The sequence below is a fragment of the Dendropsophus ebraccatus genome, unplaced genomic scaffold (assembly GCF_027789765.1).
Source record: "Dendropsophus ebraccatus isolate aDenEbr1 unplaced genomic scaffold, aDenEbr1.pat pat_scaffold_1279_ctg1, whole genome shotgun sequence".
Taxonomy (NCBI): Eukaryota; Metazoa; Chordata; class Amphibia; order Anura; family Hylidae; genus Dendropsophus; species Dendropsophus ebraccatus.
This window is the reverse complement of record NW_027208697.1, coordinates 15,573-39,042: the sequence shown is the minus strand read 5'-3', so window position 1 is coordinate 39,042 and position 23,470 is coordinate 15,573. Positions and strand designations below refer to the sequence as shown.

The window sequence follows — 23,470 nt, the reverse complement described above, 5'->3', positions numbered from 1 at the left end:
CATGATCCTAGTGCAACTTCTGAGTGAATAAAGGAATACTGTATATAAAGCAGCTTCTCCTGTGTGTGCAGTGGATGCAGCCAGTCTCCAGCCTCCATGTCCTGAACTACTCAGAACTAGACTAGATGGAGCAGGAGGTCTTTTCCTGCTGACTGTCTTCTATGTTTCTAACTAAATGTTCACCATACACAAAGAAACACTGCCAAATCCCTGTGATACAGAGGGGTTAGCCATACTGATAGAGAGAGGTCACACATAGTAATGTTGAGGGTCACTGTGGGGGCACACAATAGCATACACACACACACACAGCCTGCTGCAGCCATAGCACACACACACACACACAGCCTGCTGCAGCCATAGCACACACACACACACACACACAGCCTGCTGCAGCCATAGCACGCGCGCACACACACACACACAGCCTGCTGCAGCCATAGCATACACACACAGCCTGCTGCAGCCATAGCGCACACACACAGCCTGCTGAAGCCATAGCACACACACAGCCTGCTGCAGCCATAGCACACACACACAGCCTGCTGCAGCCTCGTTGCTCGTTCGCAAAACGTTCGCAAATCATTCACAATGAATAAGATGTCGTTCGGTTCAGGTCTTTCACAATAGCGGTCATTTGAGATCGTTAATCGTTAACGATTATGCGAACGATAATCGTCCGGTGGAATAGGGCCCTAATACTTTATTTTACTGTCCCACCATGGGGACATTACTATCTGATTGCCTGATTACAGGCATATTACATTACAATGCAGATCTGCATTGCATTGTAATGTGCCTGTAATAGTTATGTCTGTGGTAATTATGACACAGGAGGCTTCATGGAAGCCTCCTGGTGTCATAGTAACCATTGGGGCTGTGTGATCGCTTCTGCACAGCCCTGATGGGAACAGAGGAAAGATTTTCCCTCTATTCTACAATATTGGTGCTGTGATCAGCTTGATCGCAGCACCTATAGGGTTAACTGCTGCGAACACTGACAGCCACAACCTGCCGCGGGATGGCACAGGGCCCGTTTCATCCCAGGATGGTAACTGTACCTCCTTGAGCTGTAACTCACCGCAAAAAAAGAACTTACAGTTATGTCCTTCATCTTGAAGGGGTTAACAAGATGTTGACAGACAAAAGCTGTGTTCCCACCCAGTTTTTTTCTGGGCCGTTTGAGGCAAATGATGGACGTCATTATGAAATAAGGGCCCTTATTTGACACCCAAATGGCCAAAAAGACATTGTGGGAACATAGACAAAAAACATAACTTCATAATCAGAAACACTGGATTGTGGCATTATTAATACTTACATGTTCTACATTGCATCCTGTCACCTTCACACCTGCACATAGAGCCAAGGAAGCTCTTTCGTGATTAATAGGCCGGAACTGGACATAGCCAGGAGTGAACTCTTCTGCAGAAAGATCCACAATGGTTGGTTAGTGTAATGTTCATGTCTGTACATATAACTACTTTTATATTACTGTACAATCGGACATTATCATACGTTGTCCATTTGGTGAATAAAATGATTTGGTCTTCTCAGCACTGCCAAAGTCATACACAACAGGGATAGCAGGTCCATTATTTGTGAGGCAGCTTCCAGCATTGTACATCACAGGGTATATCTAAGGAAAATCAAACAAATGTTAAGCATTAAATATACTGATGCTCAGTTAGACCATGGGAAATCTATTATACAGTATGTATTTCCAGGAATACCATAAAGAGCACAAATAACATTGTTATGCCAAATACTGCAAAACTTATAGATTTCCTTTAAGATAGTATAAAATTACAAGATATTGTAGCACATAGAACATAGAGCTTGGAAAGACTTTAGTGATGAGAAAGTACTAAAATGCTCGGGTGCTTGTTACTCGAGACAAATATTTTTTTTGTTACTCGGGTGCTCGTTTCAAGTAACGAACCCCATTGAAGTCAATGGGAAACTCGAGCATTTTTGCAGGGGACCCAAGCTCAGGAAAGGTTGTGTAAAAACCTGTCAACCTCAGAAAATTATGGAAACACCACAGAAATGGACAGGAAACAGCAGGGGCAGCATGCATGGATGCCTCTGAGGCTGCCTAATCGCAACATTACGCCAAATTTGTATTTGTTTCATGTTTGTTTGTCTGCATGACTTTGGCACCTTTAGATTCAGTTGGATGTATACACTGTTTTTGATATGGCTGGCCTGTATTCAGGCCTTTTCTTAGGCTATTTTTCCCACACAGAATAATAATTTTAAAAAATCACGTAATAAACACATATCACTGTACAAATCATCCATTGTATAGCAACACCCAAAGACCATAGGGCTTTTTCTAAGCAGAGCCATGTGTCAGGCCAGCTGTCTAACGTGTATGGGCGGCTCCCGATAACCAATTTCAACTGTCTGATCCTTTTGGTGTCAGGCAGATAAAAGTCTGGCAGCAGCTTATCCCTCCTCTTTTTATTCAGAAGAGAAGAAGAAAGCTCCTTGTGCATAGAGGGTTCGGGAGGGATAACTGTTGGCCAAATAAATGTTGTGATATGTGAATCACAGCAATGCAATGTACAACAGCAGGAGCACCAGCCACAAAAAAAATAATAGTACTGAGGACATCTTTGGGGTCTGTATGCACCACCTGGTGTCTCCTTTCTGCCAGCAGTTGACCACCAAAGTGTGCTGCTCAGATCGTGTTAGCTGCACTGCAAGTCCCAGCCAGCAGTCTGGACTACTCCAAAAACAAATAAAGATTTTAAGCCCTTGGGTTGGGTTCTTTCTCTAGTATCCCTGCCTACAGGAATGCTAATTCCCTCCCTAACACTCTCCCTGACAGACAGCAGCTCTCTCCCTAATCTCATCCAGCCTGCGTCTGACGTAAGCATCGCGGGACCTGATTCTTATATGCCAGGGTCATCTGATCTGGCCAGCCAATCACTGCTATCGACATGTAGGATTCCCACGTGATGCTACAAGCTCCCAAAGCCTTTCCTGCATGATGATTGGCTGAGAAAAAGCCGCCAAACATGCAGGTGCCATTGTCTTGAGTATTGCGAGATGCTCGTTCGAGTAACAAGTACCATCGAGTACCATAATACTTGAACGAGTACCATGCTCGGACAAGCATACTCGCTCATCACTTAAAGACATTTTAATAAGAATATGGACATTGCTTACTTTATATAGGTGAAATAGGTTACCACCTTCTTGGGAAAAGAAGCCATTGTTTGTGCGGTATCTTAGGATAGCAGTATTTCTCCACTTAGACAAGGGGGTCTTGTTGGGAACATGCCATAAACCCCAAGTCTTTTGAAAAAATATCATAATATCCTGGATTCTAGAAGCAGATTGGGAAGAAAAAAATATTTTTTTTACAATGTATTGAACATACTGTATAATAGTGATGGATTGTGGTTCTAGATTAAATAAAAGGCTCCTATTGTGTCTCAAATTGTACATGGTGTGTATTTACCAATATGCACTGATGGGCGAAGACAAGCTGGTAGAGGCAGTGTTATGTTGTGGGCAAAGTTCTGCTGGTAAACCGCTGTCCTGTCATTCATGTAGATGTAACTTAATATGTGCCAAATACCTTTATTTTGTTGCAAACAATGAATACTCTATAATAGTAGTGGAGTTATGGAAGGGTTATCTTTTAATGGCATTTTTTTACCACACTGTAAACATTGTTTTGGAATAAGCTGAGGAACATGAGAAAATTAAAAAGGTTGTCCAGGAATAATTTGACCTTTCCCTATCCACAGGATGGGGAAAAGTAGGAGGTCGCAGGGGGTCCAACCTCTTTATTACGCCCCCCCCCCCCCCCCCCGAAGTATTGGGCCCCGCAATGAATAGAGCCACAGGTCGCTTGCATGCTATTCATTCCTAAGGCCTATGGCATGACGGAAAGAGCTGAGTGTGCCATAGGAATAAATAGAGCCGTGAGTTGTGTGCCTGACCCACAGCTCTATTTACATCACAGCCGGCGGGGCCCAATATGGAGATCGGCGGGGGGTACAGAGCTCAGAGCCCCTGCTACCTACTTTTCCCGATCATGTGGATAGGAGAAAAGTCAAAGGTGCCAGCTCGCTATTTATGGCCTTACATGCCCTGAGACAATCTGTAAACCTAGATCAGCAGTCCCATAGATATGAGCCCCATAGATATCCATGTCCTATATTTATAAAAAGTACCTTATAATCATCACTGGTAGCTCCCTCAGGTAGGCCGAATGTAGCGTAGTTAGACCAGTTGTCATCTCCTTTTGGGTTATTGATGTTGTTTCCTCCTTGACTAGACCAGCGATCTCCCACTGTACATTTACCATTCATGTTGTTTTCATGGACACTGGCCACCAAGGTCCAACCTCCACCATTCGTTGTCATGTCACAGTAGGTCTGATACTTAAGTCCATCTTCTGTGATCAGTGTATATATTCCATCTAATTGGAAATACAAATGGACCATACACAGAGCAGGTAATTGTAAATTTTCACTAATCTATGCGATGCAATGTATATAATGCACATGTACATATATGTGAAAGCTTTATTTTGCATACACAAAAAGGAAACAAGGATATTTATATCAAGCAGTATTATCCATATTTTACTCGATAAGGAAATAAAGCATTCATTCACTTTTTAGCAGATATATCTAACCTTCAGCACGTGTAATAGAGTTCTTAATTTCTTTGCAATTTCTGAAGTCGGATCCACCAGTAGGATATTCAGAATCTGAGGGATAGCTATCACAGCATGGCAACAGGTTCAGAATGTTTTTTTTCAGCTCTGCAATAGACGACTTCCCTAAGAACATGGGAATGTAGAAACAATGACCATTGTTAACATTACCATTTCTCCTATGTAAACATATTTTATTGTTTTTTTCTAATAAAAAACAGATTCTTCACATCGTAGGGAACTTAGATTGTAGGGCCCTATGGGAGCAGATACTGATGTGTGTGATAGCAGTCTTGAGGAAATCAAGATTTCATTTGATGCATTATTTGCAGAAATTTCAGCTACAATATAGTCAAGAAAGTATGTAAAATACTTATTATGAGCTGCAAACCATGACGTTTTATAATATATAAGTATACAGAAGACAACTAGACAGCTCATGAATTACATTAATTACAAGGACAATCCATTTATTAATTCTATCCTATGGTGGCATTGCAGAGAAATTAAACTGGATATTCAGGATAAAACAAACAAACAAACGAAAAAAAACTGCTTTGTTTCTGAAAAAGCACCACATGTTTCCCTGGTATAAGTGTGGTATTGCTGTTCAATTCTATTGAAATGAGATGCAACACCACACACAACCTGACAGTCTTAAGCTGTGTTCCTCCAAAAAGCACTTGATGCTTTTAGCTGATTGCCGGGCATCTCATCAGTACACGGAGTTGCCAACTTGTTACAGCTCTCTGCTAACATCCTGCACATGCACCATTTATTCACATTGTTTCACAGGCTCTGTCAGAGAAACTGGTGTCTAACTCATTCACTGGCAGGCTTGGTGCTCGGGGGCAGTAGCCCCAGCCCCAATGGCTTACTAGGCAGAAGATTTCACAGCTAACAGCACAGGAACGATGGCAAGGATGAAGGTAACAGACATACCTTCATCCTCAGCGCCCCGTGCCCACGAGGGAGCTTTCAGCAGGTTAGATTCATCTAACCTGTTGATAGTTCCGCTTTAAGCAAACCTCTTTTTTCTTTTTTTACGGGTATTCTATTCTAAAAACCTGCCGCTGCTAGTGTAGTGGATTAGTCGGGTTTTAGCTTTGTCCTGTGAGAAACTCGACAAGCTTACTAAGGGCATGAGGCACAATAGTAAATTAGTCGGGAAATAATACAACACAAACTACAGAAAAACGGGGGGGGGGAGGAATTTGTCTTAGTAAATGCGGCCCAATATCTTAGAATATTTGTTGTTTAACAATATTTTATTTAATGTTTAATATACTTTATTTAAGTAAACTGATTATAATAATAAGAAAAAATATTTACCACATGTATCACAATTCACCCCAGCAAGTGCCAGAAAGATAATAAGGAGGCTGTGTACAAACATTTTTCCCAGCCAGTTTCTGTAGAATGTAAAAGAAAAATTATAAGGAAAAAAAAAAAGGATCTTCAATTATGCACATATCAATATATATATATTGAGAAAAGCTCATACTGATTGAGCTGAAACGTCGCACTTTGTGGGTAAATAAACCTTCACTTTTTGCATTTTCTATTGGAACGCCACAGCATTTTTTTTATATATATGCATATACCCAGGATCCGGGTTAGACTGCGGGCAACAGCGAAAAAAATGGAGTACTCATTTACAAGTCTCCACTGATTGCCCCCTACAAAAGTTGTGTTTTGTTGGTCTATTTTTCATTGCTCCCTGTAGCCAGAATCCTACTCCACACTGGCGAGGGGCAAATACCCCACAACTGCAGTCTGTGGATGGATGCCTAGCCTTGGTAACCCTTGTCTTATGGTGTTATACTCGCCACAGAGATAGACTTTGACTTACAGGGGCCACCTTGGTGTTTCCCTATTTAGGTCCCAAAGCTCGCAACAGAGTGAGGACCTGAGGGACTACGTATCAGGGTGGTTTGGTGCTCTCCCCACTAGGAGGCACCCCTTGGCAATGGGCTAAAGTACAGATGCAATAGTTATTTCTAGAATTTCAACCCTACAAAGCCAAATCATAAGACATGTTAAAGGAGACCTTTCAGCCCCCATGCCGGGGTGACAGGCTCCTGACCCCCTGTTACAGCCCCCTATACTCACCTGATCCCGCCGGGTCCCGCTTTTGGATCCAGTCGGACTCCCCATTCATTCTCTATGAGCATCGGACTCTCCTGTCAGCGCGCGTGCCGGGCTTCGTGAGCTGATATCTCCGTGACCTGACCAGATTCAAAAGCGGGACCCGGCGAGATCAGGTGAGTATAGGGGGCTGTAACGGGGGGTCGGGAGCCTGTCACCCCGGCACGGGGGGTGACAGGTCCTCTTTAAACCTTGTTCTGTTTTACCCAGAAATGCCTCCCAAATGTAATTCCTCCATAGTGCCCCTATTTCTCTAACAGAAAAATCAGTCATGTTAACGTGCCCACTAAATGTCCCATATAGGAGCGAATTCCCACCTGGCACATTTATTGCAGAAATTACTATTCCATACATCTGATTGGGGATGTTTCTGTTGCATTTATAGTGTTCAATAAGCTGAGACATTCACAAGAGTTTCTGCAAGAAATCTGCCCCTTGTAAACTCACCTTGAGAAAACCAACTTACCAGCTCAGAGGTTCTTGCAGTATAAAAGATTCCTTATCTGTATGCCCAAGTGCCAATATTTATAGAGCTTGTCACTTCCCATGAATTTCTCCCTTAATATAGTTCCCCAATCAAATTTAGGCATGGACAATGAAACCAAGTACTGTATGCGGTACAATAAAAGCAATCTAAAAGTAAGCATAGAGTTGTCCTCCTGCCAAGCATGTTGTAAAGATGCAATTGGGATTCTATCCTAGTTTTAGTACTAGTTGGCTAGATAGACAGATTACCAGGATGCAGTTCAGGAGGTGATGATTGAAATGCATGTAATGCATAGAGGCTTTTTGAGACTGATGAGGTGCAAGAATCCTGACGTGTCACTTTTGTGCGGCTGCTATTCAAGTTTAGAGGGTCCAGACTACCAAGAGAGGCACTGTCCAAGGTGTACAGTACTCTGCTGGAGATTTGGTTGGTTGTAAGGACTTTAAAAACTGAGAGAGAAAACCAGCACTGACGGTCAAGAACTTGTCTATTCTGTGTGAGTACATGGAGCAACACATCTAGGAGTACATAGTACCAGGAGGAACTCTAGTTGGAGCCAATTTTTGATGTTAGCCAAGAAGACTCAATGACGTGCAGAGGTGCACTTTAACGAGTTGCAACTTCTGCAACCTTCTGTTTTGACTTGGAAAACTGCAGATCACAGGAATTAACTGAATAACTGAGAACTGAGTTGACAGGCTTGATCCCTGTGGTGACTTAGCAATCCATAGAAATACTGAAACTGGAACATCAACAGTATAGCAGCACAGGCCTGGGTACTGGCCAGGGGCCAGGCCCTCGGAAGATGACACTCTGTGGCGATAATTGTAGAGTTTAGAGTTGAGCAGTGAAAAGGAGAGGAGTTTGTCAAGGGAGTCCCAACCCATAGTAGTTTTGTGCTCTGCTGGAACTTTAGAGAATACTTGAGAGAGAGAGAGAGATACTTGTGCCTGTGTTTAGACTGTGTTGTCTGACCACCTTCTGCCCTACAGTGTCGATGTACTTGTCCTCATAGGGTGACACCAAGCCACAGTCGTGATTACCTCGGCGAGGGTAAGTGTCCGAGCGTGTCCCGGTGTCACCTGCACTGCGAGATAGAGTACGTTACCTTGTTACGGTAACTTTGCTCTATTCAGGTCAGTTCCTCTGTAACTAGGATACTGCCCTGCACTGTGTAGAGTGGTTCTCGGCGTGGGCTGAGATTGATCCCCGACCTGTCCTCCTTGTAAAGTCTAACACAGCATAGTGGAAATAGTTAGACTAAAAAACTGAAAGTCTATGGTTGCTCCATACACGTGGGTACTGACTCTCCAACACAACTGGACTGTCTCGGACAGGGGTTTTGGCAGAGGCAGGCCCTGGCCTAAATACAGCAGGGATGCCTACTTTGTGTGTCTTCCTCCCAGAAGAATCTGAAGGGAACTAACTCACACTTCCTCCAACCTAATGACTACTTCCTACAGGGATATGTGTCACCCCCTGTGAGTGGTGGAGAAGAATGTGTGCAAGAAGAGAATTAAAGTGATAGGTTACATAGAAAGTATAGAGAGTATCTCTATTGGTCCGCAAAATACATAACATAAAAAGAGCAGTAACCCTTTGTTCACAAAAGCCGTGCAATATACACTAATTCTCATGCAAAACACTGACTTCTGGTAGTGAAACCAATACATACCATCATCACCACTAGGGATGGTCCGAACCCACCGAGGTTCGGGTTCGGCTGAACCCGAACGCTCGGCATCGGATTTCCGCTGTCTGCCCGCTCCGTGCAGCGGGCGGATACAGCGGGAGGACCGTCTGGAAAACTGGGATACAGCCTATGGCTATAGCTGTATCCCAGTTTTCCAGGCGTTCCTCCTGCTGGATCCGCCCGCTGCACGGAGCGGGCAGACAGCGGTAATCATTGTGGAGGGTTCGGGTTCGTACGAACCGTGTCCGAACCAGTTTCGGACCATCCCTAATCACCACCTCACTTTGAGTGAAAGGCTAGTACAAGAAACACCCGTGGTGGGAAAACCGCACGACACAACACTGCCGGGTTGTGATGGGTCCCTTGGGCTCTTGTCACAGTAGTCCTGAGTGGCAACTGACCCACCCAGACTATCGGTTCCACCACCGACAGAAAGCAGAAAAATAACCTAAGGTGTGCGGCTAGTGTGTATGGGTGCTGGTGCGGATAAAATATGACAGAGTCCCAATGATATAAAAATAGAACAGATTTACTGTGCAGTTTTTTAGCAGTACATTACACTTTGGTAAAGCAGATAGATTTTTACACAGACTTTAGAGCTTCACTTGGTTGTGCTTAAGGAGGTGCTGGAAGAAGTAAATTAGAGTAGAGAGGTAGTTGCAGCAGTGCTTAAAGAGTTGAAAGTAGAGTAGAGGGGTAGTTGCAGCAGTGCTTGAAGAGTTGAAAGTAGAGTAAAGGAGTAAAAGAGTAGAGTAAAAGAGTTTGTTGAGGGAGTCCTAACCCAATGTAGCAATGTACTCTGCTGGAACTTGGAAGTAATACTTGTAGAGTGAGAAGTTTACTTGTACCTGTGTATAGACTTTGATCTGACCACCTTGTGCCCTACAGTGTCGAGTGACCCGTCCTAAGAGGGTGATAAAAGCCCCTGTGGTGGTTATTTGGGTGAAGCTAAATTTCCGGAGATGTCCCAGTTACCTGTACTGCGAGATAGGATACGTAGACCTTCCTTGGTAGCTTTGTCCTATCCAGGCTAGTTCCTCTTGTGTCTCAGGATACTGCCCTGCACTTTTTAGACTGCTTGACAGCATGGGTTAGGATGTTAGGTTAGGGTCTTAGACTAAGACCAGACTAGATTCAACTGAACTGACTTGTTGTCCCAAATGGAGCTAACTCCTCACACTGGGTCGTGTGTGTGTGTGTGTGTGCGTGCATGTGTGTGTGTGAGTAGTGCAGAGATAGGCATATGATTCTGTAGCATTTATAGTGTTCAATAAGCCAGATTAAAATGGCTGAGACATTCACAAGAGTTTCTGCAAGAAATCTGCCCCTTGTAAACTCACCTTGAGAAAACCAACTTACCAGCTCAGAGGTTCTTGCAGTATAAAAGATTCCTTATCTGTATGCCCAAGTGCCAATATTTATAGAGCTTGTCACTTCCCATGAATTTCTCCCTTAATATAGTTCCCCAATCAAATTTAGGCATGGACAATGAAACCAAGTACTGTATGCGGTACAATAAAAGCAATCTAAAAGTAAGCATAGAGTTGTCCTCCTGCCAAGCATGTTGTAAAGATGCAATTGGGATTCTATCCTAGTTTTAATACTAGTTGGCTAGATAGACAGATTACCAGGATGCAGTTCAGGAGGTGATGATTGAAATGCATGTAATGCATAGAGGCTTTTTGAGACTGATGAGGTGCAAGAATCCTGACGTGTCACTTTTGTGCGGCTGCTATTCAAGTTTAGAGGGTCCAGACTACCAAGAGAGGCACTGTCCAAGGTGTACAGTACTCTGCTGGAGATTTGGTTGGTTGTAAGGACTTTAAAAACTGAGAGAGAAAACCAGCACTGACGGTCAAGAACTTGTCTATTCTGTGTTGAGTACATGGAGCAACACATCTAGGAGTACATAGTACCAGGAGGAACTCTAGTTGGAGCCAATTTTTGATGTTAGCCAAGAAGACTCAATGACGTGCAGAGGTGCACTTTAACGAGTTGCAACTTCTGCAACCTTCTGTTTTGACTTGGAAAACTGCAGATCACAGGAATTAACTGAATAACTGAGAAACTGAGTTGACAGGCTTGATCCCTGTGGTGACTTAGCAATCCATAGAAATACTGAAACTGGAACATCAACAGTATAGCAGCACAGGCCTGGGTACTGGCCAGGGGCCAGGCCCTCGGAAGATGACACTCTGTGGCGATAATTGTAGAGTTTAGAGTTGAGCAGTGAAAAGGAGAGGAGTTTGTCAAGGGAGTCCCAACCCATAGTAGTTTTGTGCTCTGCTGGAACTTTAGAGAATACTTGAGAGAGAGAGAGAGATACTTGTGCCTGTGTTTAGACTGTGTTGTCTGACCACCTTCTGCCCTACAGTGTCGATGTACTTGTCCTCATAGGGTGACACCAAGCCACAGTCGTGATTACCTCGGCGAGGGTAAGTGTCCGAGCGTGTCCCGGTGTCACCTGCACTGCGAGATAGAGTACGTTACCTTGTTACGGTAACTTTGCTCTATTCAGGTCAGTTCCTCTGTAACTAGGATACTGCCCTGCACTGTGTAGAGTGGTTCTCGGCGTGGGCTGAGATTGATCCCCGACCTGTCCTCCTTGTAAAGTCTAACACAGCATAGTGGAAATAGTTAGACTAAAAAAACTGAAAGTCTATGGTTGCTCCATACACGTGGGTACTGACTCTCCAACACAACTGGACTGTCTCGGACAGGGGTTTTGGCAGAGGCAGGCCCTGGCCTAAATACAGCAGGGATGCCTACTTTGTGTGTCTTCCTCCCAGAAGAATCTGAAGGGAACTAACTCACACTTCCTCCAACCTAATGACTACTTCCTACAGGGATATGTGTCACCCCCTGTGAGTGGTGGAGAAGAATGTGTGCAAGAAGAGAATTAAAGTGATAGGTTACATAGAAAGTATAGAGAGTATCTCTATTGGTCCGCAAAATACATAACATAAAAAGAGCAGTAACCCTTTGTTCACAAAAGCCGTGCAATATACACTAATTCTCATGCAAAACACTGACTTCTGGTAGTGAAACCAATACATACCATCATCACCACTAGGGATGGTCCGAACCCACCGAGGTTCGGGTTCGGCTGAACCCGAACGCTCGGCATCGGATTTCCGCTGTCTGCCCGCTCCGTGCAGCGGGCGGATACAGCGGGAGGACCGTCTGGAAAACTGGGATACAGCCTATGGCTATAGCTGTATCCCAGTTTTCCAGGCGTTCCTCCTGCTGGATCCGCCCGCTGCACGGAGCGGGCAGACAGCGGTAATCATTGTGGAGGGTTCGGGTTCGTACGAACCGTGTCCGAACCAGTTTCGGACCATCCCTAATCACCACCTCACTTTGAGTGAAAGGCTAGTACAAGAAACACCCGTGGTGGGAAACCGCACGACACAACACTGCCGGGTTGTGATGGGTCCCTTGGGCTCTTGTCACAGTAGTCCTGAGTGGCAACTGACCCACCCAGACTATCGGTTCCACCACCGACAGAAAGCAGAAAAATAACCTAAGGTGTGCGGCTAGTGTGTATGGGTGCTGGTGCGGATAAAATATGACAGAGTCCCAATGATATAAAAATAGAACAGATTTACTGTGCAGTTTTTTAGCAGTACATTACACTTTGGTAAAGCAGATAGATTTTTTACACAGACTTTAGAGCTTCACTTGGTTGTGCTTAAGGAGGTGCTGGAAGAAGTAAATTAGAGTAGAGAGGTAGTTGCAGCAGTGCTTAAAGAGTTGAAAGTAGAGTAGAGGGGTAGTTGCAGCAGTGCTTGAAGAGTTGAAAGTAGAGTAAAGGAGTAAAAGAGTAGAGTAAAAGAGTTTGTTGAGGGAGTCCTAACCCAATGTAGCAATGTACTCTGCTGGAACTTGGAAGTAATACTTGTAGAGTGAGAAGTTTACTTGTACCTGTGTATAGACTTTGATCTGACCACCTTGTGCCCTACAGTGTCGAGTGACCCGTCCTAAGAGGGTGATAAAAGCCCCTGTGGTGGTTATTTGGGTGAAGCTAAATTTCCGGAGATGTCCCAGTTACCTGTACTGCGAGATAGGATACGTAGACCTTCCTTGGTAGCTTTGTCCTATCCAGGCTAGTTCCTCTTGTGTCTCAGGATACTGCCCTGCACTTTTTAGACTGCTTGACAGCATGGGTTAGGATGTTAGGTTAGGGTCTTAGACTAAGACCAGACTAGATTCAACTGAACTGACTTGTTGTCCCAAATGGAGCTAACTCCTCACACTGGGTCGTGTGTGTGTGTGTGTGTGTGCGTGCATGTGTGTGTGTGAGTAGTGCAGAGATAGGCATATGATTCTGTAGCATTTATAGTGTTCAATAAGCCAGATTAAAATGGCTGAGACATTCACAAGAGTTTCTGCAAGAAATCTGCCCCTTGTAAACTCACCTTGAGAAAACCAACTTACCAGCTCAGAGGTTCTTGCAGTATAAAAGATTCCTTATCTGTATGCCCAAGTGCCAATATTTATAGAGCTTGTCACTTCCCATGAATTTCTCCCTTAATATAGTTCCCCAATCAAATTTAGGCATGGACAATGAAACCAAGTACTGTATGCGGTACAATAAAAGCAATCTAAAAGTAAGCATAGAGTTGTCCTCCTGCCAAGCATGTTGTAAAGATGCAATTGGGATTCTATCCTAGTTTTAATACTAGTTGGCTAGATAGACAGATTACCAGGATGCAGTTCAGGAGGTGATGATTGAAATGCATGTAATGCATAGAGGCTTTTTGAGACTGATGAGGTGCAAGAATCCTGACGTGTCACTTTTGTGCGGCTGCTATTCAAGTTTAGAGGGTCCAGACTACCAAGAGAGGCACTGTCCAAGGTGTACAGTACTCTGCTGGAGATTTGGTTGGTTGTAAGGACTTTAAAAACTGAGAGAGAAAACCAGCACTGACGGTCAAGAACTTGTCTATTCTGTGTTGAGTACATGGAGCAACACATCTAGGAGTACATAGTACCAGGAGGAACTCTAGTTGGAGCCAATTTTTGATGTTAGCCAAGAAGACTCAATGACGTGCAGAGGTGCACTTTAACGAGATGCAACTTCTGCAACCTTCTGTTTTGACTTGGAAAACTGCAGATCACAGGAATTAACTGAATAACTGAGAAACTGAGTTGACAGGCTTGATCCCTGTGGTGACTTAGCAATCCATAGAAATACTGAAACTGGAACATCAACAGTATAGCAGCACAGGCCTGGGTACTGGCCAGGGGCCAGGCCCTCGGAAGATGACAGCAGATAGATTTTTACACAGACTTTAGAGCTCTACAGGATACTGCCCTGCACTTTTTAGACTGCTTGACAGCATGGGTTAGGATGTTAGAGTTTAGACTTTAGAGCTCTACAGGACACTGCCCTGCACTTTTTAGACTGCTTGACAGCATGGGTTAGGATGTTAGGTTAGGGTCTTAGACTAAGACCAGACTAGATTCAACTGAACTGACTTGTTGTCCCAAATGGAGCTAACTCCTCACACTGGGTCGTGTGTGTGTGTGTGTGCGCATGTGTGTGTGTGAGTAGTGCAGAGATAGGCAGAAGAGAAAGAACCTCCTATAGGTTAGCACTGAACACATGGTACAACAATAACAGTAACCCATTCCTAACTTCAGCTGTGCATGACATAACATGACTTACAAATATCACTGACACCTAGTGGTGAAACTATAAAAATACCTTCATCTCCATTTAACCCGGAGTGAGAACTTTGCAACAGGTGCCTAAGGCACTTAACATTGGCACACCACATAGAAAGGAGTCAAACCATGTCAGCACCATCACAGGAGTCAGGGAAATAAAGCCATGTCAGCATTAACATTTCATAGGTACCACCTGGTACATCCTCTTTAACCAGAACCCACTGATCGAACGGCGCAGGCATGGGGAAGCCGGTGCTGCAGTCCGTTTTTCAAACCGAGGCCTCGGTCCAAAAAACGATCAGTGGGTTCAGGTTAAAGAAGATGTACCAGGTGGTACATCCTCTTTAAAGGATAATTCTGGCGAAAATTTTTATTAAAGTATTGTATTGTCCCCCAAAAGTTATACAGTACAAATATACACTTATTACAGGAAATGTACATAAAGTGCCTTTTCCCCTGCACTTACTAATGCATCAAGGCTTCACTTCCTGCATAAAATGGTGATGTCACGACCCGACTCCCAGAGCTATGCGGGCTGTGTCTGCCAGAGAGGATGATGGCAGGGAGACACTGAGGGACACAGTGCACTGGAGGGACTCTGAGCATCCCTCTGCCATTATCCTCTCCTGCAGCCACAGCCCGCACAGCTCTGGGAGTCGGGTCGTGACATCACCATTTTTATCCAGGAAGTGAAGCCTTGATGCAGCAGTAGTAAGTGCAGGGAGAAAACACTTTATGTACATTTCCCATAAGAAGTGTATATTAGTGATTTGTATAACTTTTTTTTTTTTTGGGGGGGGGGGGCGCAATACAATACTTTAATAAAAATTTTCACCGGACTTCTCCTTTAAGTCTCTGTTCATAACTGTGTTGGGGATTTATGGACAAGCTGATCAGAAGGGACATCTCTGTCCTTGGAAGCCCCCTGGAACCGGTGCAGGTGGTGGGGGAGCAAAGGATTTTGTCAGTGGTCAGCTCAATACTGGAGAATGACTCCCATCCTATGCACGAGACCGTGATAGCACTGGGCAGTACCATCAGTGACCGTTTAATTCACCCAAAGTGCGAGAAGGATCGATATCGGAAGTCCTTCCTTCCTACAGCAGTTAGGCTGTACAACCAACAGCGACCCATGCAGAGATCACTCCATAAAAAGAACTAAATTAGTGTAATGTTTTTATTGTATCTTTTTTGCCTTTTCTTCTCTTTGTCTACCTTAATTGTAATGCCTTTACTTCACCTTTTAGCTTTTTGTATGTGTAATACCTGCTGCTGTAACACACTGAATTTCCCCATGGTGGGACTATTAAAGGATTATCTTATCTTATGTTAGATGCTATGTCAAGGTTTTATTTGTACATTCTTCCATGTCTGCACGTTTTACGTATTTATTTATTTATTTATTTATTTTGCTTGCAGATAGTGGCACAGAATAAATCTGCCCCTATATTATGCATATGGTTAAAGGATATTCACAAAAAGGTTCAAGATAGAGAGAGCTGGTAACCACAATAAACAAAAGGGGGCACAATAAAAAACTGCCCCACTAGGTGTCACTCTACAATAGGAACAGAACAACCCATCAATTAGATACACAAACTAAAACTATGGGCAAAGTCCAAATAATCAAAATGTCTTTATTTATCATGATTGTCTACAGCATGATAAAAAAAAATCATGAAATATACTAAAAAATATTTAAAAACAACCACAAGTAAATAAAATTACATAAATATAAAAGACCAAGCAATAAAGTGATATTGATTAAAAAAAAAAAAAAAAACTTTACTGGCGAAACGTGCGTGGGGACAGCTTTGATCGTCACAGTGAGAATGGTGACTGCTAATTTTACTAAGGATTTGTCTGTATAACCTATTGTTTAGGTACTGCTAACCAGGCTGGAGCTATGTTTACATATAGATAAAGCACTTTATTAGACATATTTTAGCACCTGAACATTTTTATATCACTTTATTGCTTGGCCTTTTATATTTATGTAATTTTATTTACTTCTGGTTGTTTTTAAATATTTTTTAGTACATTTCATGAATTTTTTTTATACTATGCTGTAGATAATCATGATAAATAAAGACATTTTGATTAGTTGGACTTTACCCATAGTTTTTGTTTGTGTATCTATATGGTTAAAGGAGCAGTATACAAAAAAATGCATGAATAAAAGTAATGACAATATTGATACCAAGCAAACCACAACCCCCACTCTCTCCAAACTCTTATATCCATATTTACTTAAAATACCCACAAATCTTTTGAAGTGTTCTTTCCATATAATTTGTCCATTTATGTGGGTATTACTGGTTGTCTTGCTATTGCCCTCTCTACCTCCTCACAATCCCCAGGTCCAGGAGGGTCCCTATAAACAACTCGCTGGTATAACGCTTTATAGGAATTCAGTGTGATGTTTTTTTTAAAGACTTTCCTCAAAAGTGTTATACCAACGAGAGAGTAGCGCCACCAGCTGGTCGCACTCCTTGAGTACTGGATATCTGTGGACTGTGGAATTTACATTCAAATAAATTGCAATATAAAGATACAATGCACAACACATGAAGATCAAAGCGGCACAACCGCGGTGGGTGAGTGAACAATAATCTAATCACTTATGGCATATTACCTATGATAGTGAAATTAGACTAACCCTCACAGTGCTAGAGCAGGGATATATATATATATATATATATATATATATATATATATATATATATATATATACACAGTGTCGGATTGGAGTTCTTGGGCCCACCAGGGGAAATCATTCTTGGGGCCCACCCTTCTGCCACTATACTTATGTATGGTAACATTAATAAGGGTCCATTAACACGGGGTGATATGAGGCAGTGTAGGGCTGCAAACGATTGCTAATCAGCAGGGAATATATAGAGATGTGCGGCCAACAACGATTTTTACAGCCGCACAAAAGATCAAATCAGCCGACTATCGGCCATTTGCTCGCTTGTCAGCTGATCTCTGGCACTTTTACATGGGGCTTCCTAGGAGAGCTTGTTACCGATAATTGGCTGGTGTAATTGGGCTATAAGACAATTTTCTTTGCATGATAACACTGTATACTACTGTATGCTACCAATAGCACCAGTATATAAAGAGCAAATATCCCCACACATATTACTGCCATACTGTTACTGACCAAATCCTGTATACTGAGAGTGATATTACCAATAATACCAGTATACAAGGGGGAAATATTATCACCATACATATTACCGCCATACTGTTACTGACCAAATCCTATATACCAATAATACCAGAATACAAGGGGGAAATATTACACCACACCACAACCATCACTACCATATTGTTACTGACCAAATCCAGTATACTGAGACCAATAAAACACAGTACCGGATTACAAGTGACAAATACCACCACATACTGACTAATACCACCATCTACTGACAAATACGACCATATACTGACTAACAACGCCACATACTGACTAACACCACCACATACTGACTAACTCCACCACATACTGACTAATACCATCGCTGCTACTGAATAATCCACTGTACACAGATCACTATCACCTCATCCAGTCATATAGAGGTGGACGCAGCTCTACACAGGCTCTATACACCATATACATTACACTGCAGTTATATCAGGTGACTCACAGGGGACGTCTTCTCTGATCAGAGTTCTTCCCTCTTCTTCTTCTTCTCCATCTGTCCTGGGCCATTATGAGAACTTCTCAGAGCCACGAATCCACAGAATCTGCCAGACAAACAATATTAGGCTCCTCACTTGGTCACCATCCTCATCTCTATACTAACTGCACATCTGAATTGGCCCCTTTACACCCTCATTTGGTGGGTAGCCCTGACTCTATGTAGGTGTGTATATATATATATATATATATATATATATATATATATATTACTGTGTATATATATATATATATATATATATATATATATAATATATATCCCTTATAGTATATGGTCCCCTCTGTGTAGACACCTTATAGATGGTCCTTTGTTCAGTCCTCCATATAGATGGCCCCCAGTGTTGTCCATGTCCCATATAGGTAGACCCCCCTTATGTTGTACATCCCCATATATATAGCCCCTCCATGTTGTCCTTCTTCAATATAGATAGCCCCCTCATGTTGTCCATTCCCCCCCTATAGCCCCCTCATGCTGGCCATTCCCCCCTATAGCCCCCCCTTATATTGTCCATCCCCCTATAGCCCCCTTATCTTGTCCATCCCCCTATAGCCCCCTTATCTTGTCCATCCCCCTATAGCCCCCTTATCTTGTCCATCCCCCTATAGCCCCCTTATCTTGTCCATCCCCCTATAGCCCCCTTATCTTGTCCATCCCCCTTATCTTGTCCATCCCCCTATAGCCCCCTTATGTTGTCCATCCCCCTTATCTTGTCCATCCCCCTATAGCCCCCTTATGTTGTCCATCCCCCCTATAGCCCCTTCATGTTGTCCATTCCCCCCCCATATAGCCCTCTTATGTTGTCCACCCCCTATAGCCCCCCTTATGTTGTCCACCCCCCTATAGCCCCCAGTGCTGTCCATCCCCCCATGTAGCCCCCCTCATGCTGTCCATCCCCCCGTAGCCCACCTCATGCTGTCCATCCCCCCGAAGCCCCCCACATGCTGTCCATCACCCCTGTAGCCCCCTCATGCTGTCCATCCCCCCATAGCCCCCCTCATGCTGTCCATCCCCCCGTAGCCCCCCTCATGCTGTCCATCCCCCCGTAGCCCCCCTCATGCTGTCCATAACCCCTGTAGCCCCCATGCTGTCCATAACCCCGTAGCCTCCCTCATGCTGTCCATCCCCCGTAGCCCCCCTCATGCTGTCCATAACCCCTGTAGCCCCCTCATGCTGTCCATAACCCCGTAGCCCCCCTCATGCTGTCCATCCCCCCGTAGCCCCCCTCATGCTGTCCATCCCCCCGTAGCCCCCCTCATGCTGTCCATAACCCCGTAGCGCCCCTTATGCTGTCCATCCCCCCCTATAGCCCCCCTCATGCTGGCCATCCCCCCCCGTAGCCCCCCCTCATGCTGTCCATCCCCCCCTGTAGCCCCCTTTATGCTGTCAATCCCCCCTATAGCCCCCCTCATGCTGTCCATCCCCCCGTAGCCCCCCTCATGCTGTCCATAACCCCGTAGCGCCCCTTATGCTGTCCATCCCCCCCTATAGCCCCCCTCATGCTGGCCATCCCCCCCGTAGCCCCCCTCATGCTGTCCATCCCCCCCCGTAGCCCCCCTCATGCTGTCCATCCCCCCTGTAGCCCCCTTTATGCTGTCAATCCCCCCTATAGCCCCCCTCATGCTGTCCATCCCCCCCTATAGCCCCCCTCATGCTGGCCATCCCCCCTATAGCCCCCCTCATGCTGGCCATCCCCCCTATAGCCCCCCTCATGCTGGCCATCCCCCCTATAGCCCCCCTCATGCTGGCCATCCCCCCTATAGCCCCCCTCATGCTGGCCATCCCCCCTATAGCCCCCCTCATGCTGGCCATCCCCCCTATAGCCCCCCTTATATTGTCCATCCCCCCTATAGCCCCAGTGATGTCCATCCCCCCCTATAGCCCCCAGTGATGTCCATCCCCCCCTATAGCCCCCAGTGATGTCCATCCCCCCCCTATAGCCCCCAGTGATGTCCATCCCCCCCTATAGCCCCCAGTGATGTCCATCCCCCCCTATAGCCCCCAGTGATGTCCATCCCCCCTATAGCCCCCAGTGATGTCCACCCCCCCTATAGCCCCCAGTGATGTCCATCCCCCTATAGCCCCCAGTGATGTCCATCCCCCCCTATAGCCCCCCTCATGCTGGCCATCCCCCCTATAGACCCCCTTATATTGTCCATCCCCCCTATAGCCCCCCTCATGCTGTCCATCCCCCCTATAGCCCCCCTTATATTGTCCATCCCCCTATAGCCCCCAGTGATGTCCATCCCCCCTATAGCCCCCAGTGATGTCCATCCCCCCCTATAGCCCCCAGTGATGTCCATCCCCCCCTATAGCCCCCAGTGATGTCCATCCCCCCCTATAGCCCCCAGTGATGTCCATCCCCCCCTATAGACCCCAGTGATGTCCATCCCCCCCTATAGACCCCAGTGATGTCCATCCCCCCCCTATAGCCCCCAGTGATGTCCCCCTATGATAAAAAAAAACAAAAACAAAACCCAACTCACCTGTCACCACGCTCCCCCGTCGGTCGCGGGCCTCTTCTCCTCTCTTCCCCGACAGACAAGAAGCTCCTGGTACCGGGCAGCTCCGTCACCACTGAGCTCTGTGCGCGCCGCAGTGGCTGGGACTTCCGGTATGCGCTGCGTGTACCGGAAGTCCCAGCTGCCGCATCACACACAGAGCTCAGTGGTGACGGAGCTGCCCGGGACCAGGAGCTGCGCATCTGTCAGGGGTGGCGGAGGTACGCCTCCGATTGACAGCGCAAGAAGCCATAGGCTTCCCGCGCTGTCAATCACTCTTGGGACCGCAAGCAGCTTCTTGCTTGCGGTCCCAAGAGTGATTGACAGCGCGGGAAGCCTATGGCTTCTTGTGCTGTCAATCGGAAGACTGCCACATTTAACTGGAAGCGATCGCTTCCAGTTAAAAGGGTGAGGAGCGGCATCCGGCGGCTGAGTGGGCCCCCCAGGAGCACGGGGGGCCCCGCTGGGCTTACTGGGTGGAGACCACATTGATGTGGTCTCCAGCCCTGTGTCCTTTGACTGGGGGGCAGGGCCTACTCCTGCTCGGGGCCCACCGGGGAAATCCTTGGTCCCCCGGTGGCCCAGTCCGACACTGTATATGTATATATATATATAATATATATATATATATATATATATATATATATATATATATGTAGGAGCACGATCATTTACATTATACTATACAAAATCTTATACTTACTTTACCTTCCATGCCCTCAAACCTCAATCTAACCCAACAGTCCCCTGTTAGGAACCGGACAGCAGGACAAGACAAACAGTGAGCCCTAAGCTCAGCCCCGCCCACTGTCCTCTACCTATTTGCCACAATCCGCCCTAAAATGGCGGCGAGCAACTGGGCGGCAGTCCCTGCGCTGGCTAGGTGGGACACAAGGACAAGACAGACAGACAAAACACAATAACGAATGGTCAACAGTCCGGGTCACAACAAACGGGCAGCAAAAGTACAAAATCACAATCCGAAGGCAAAGTCAATATACAGGCAGTATGGTCAGGGGCAGGCAGCAAACAAGAATGGTCAGAAAGGCAAAGCAGGGTCAGAATCAACAGAGCAAGAATAGAAACACAGAACCAGGCAGAGACAAGCTCAATATCCGGCAATGAGAGCACAGACTAGGGTTAGTTATATAGGAGGCCAGGATTCTGGTCCAGAATGTAATTGGACCATCCCCCTGATCTCCAAGCACAGACACCTGAGAACAAGACAGATCCACTGGCAGGATGACCTGTCAGTCACAGCAGAACCCAAACACAGATTAACCATGACATGGCCAGACAGAATTCAGCAGGTGAAGTCGGGTGTGTCTCCCAACAAAGGTGAGCATATAAACCAGTGTTCACACACTGCAAACAAAACACAGAAACAGGATACAAGAAAATCAGTGCCTTCTCGGCCGAACAGCACGAGCCGAGGGGTGCATAATGCTCTGCAGAGATACCATCCTGACATCCCCACTGTAAAACACTTCCTTATGTCAATTTCAACACAAAAAAACTCTATGGTGCAACCTTATGCTAGATCTGGCAGGTTTATCAATGTACAAACATATAGAAGACGGAAAGAATTTCCCAAAAGAAACCTACGTACATGTATGTTTACCCAGTAGCAATAAAAAATGACTTTTAATGTTTGCCTCTTCGATAAAGTCAGAGTAGACCGGCAAGACATGCCATTATGCAAGGAGCCTAGCTTTAAATGATCTCACTATAGCTTATTATGGACAGACTGCAGCTGCTCTAAGTCTAATATCATAGAAACCGCTACAGATAAGGCATGTTTGATATGTAGGTGCGTCTTGAGGTTATTACCTGCATATCTCCTCGTGGTACATATATTAGGATTAAGTGCAGTGTGGACATCCTTAGTTGCCCCTAGGAACCAATCAGATTCTACTTATCGTTTTTCAAAGAATCTGTGAGGAATGAAAGATGGAATCTGATTGGTTGCTAGGGGCAACTAAGACAATTCTACTTTACACCAGTTTGATAAATCTCCCCCATGGTGTTTAAACTAGTGATTAGACAAGGAATCGACAATATCTGACCTTTGATCTGAATTATAACACAATATCATATACTACAGGGAACCTCCTTTAAATCACACTTGGTGGCTATAGTAATTTATTAAGTAGTTATATTTTATTAAAATAAAATATTATTAAAATGATTTTATTAAAATGATTTTTATTGCTACTGGGTTAACATATTTTTTGCGTAAGTGTCAGCACAGGGAAACACTTCCAACAAGAAACACCTTGCAACTACTGAAGCTTATAATAAGGAATAGTGTGAACTGCTGCTAGTATCCCAACTCTCCGGTGTTGCCCATTCATCCAATGTAGCCCATAGGTGCAAAAATAACTTCTAAGAAGTGGTTTAAGATGAGGCACTCACCAGTCCATAAATAACAAATGGTTTATTTCAATCCATAGCAGGTAATCAGGATGCAGACAAGTGAATGGGCAATTTTACACGCATAGCACTTACATAGCACTTACCTAAAACATACAATTAAAAACATCTTTACATAATACAGAACAAGGACATAGTCTCCTTGCAGCA

General features: G+C 44.9%; 1 pseudogene; it reads right to left on the bottom strand.

The window, feature by feature from the left end:
- The window catches only part of LOC138775058 (intelectin-1-like), a 29,959-nt pseudogene that overhangs the window by 833 nt on the left and 5,656 nt on the right, over nt 1–23,470 (bottom strand).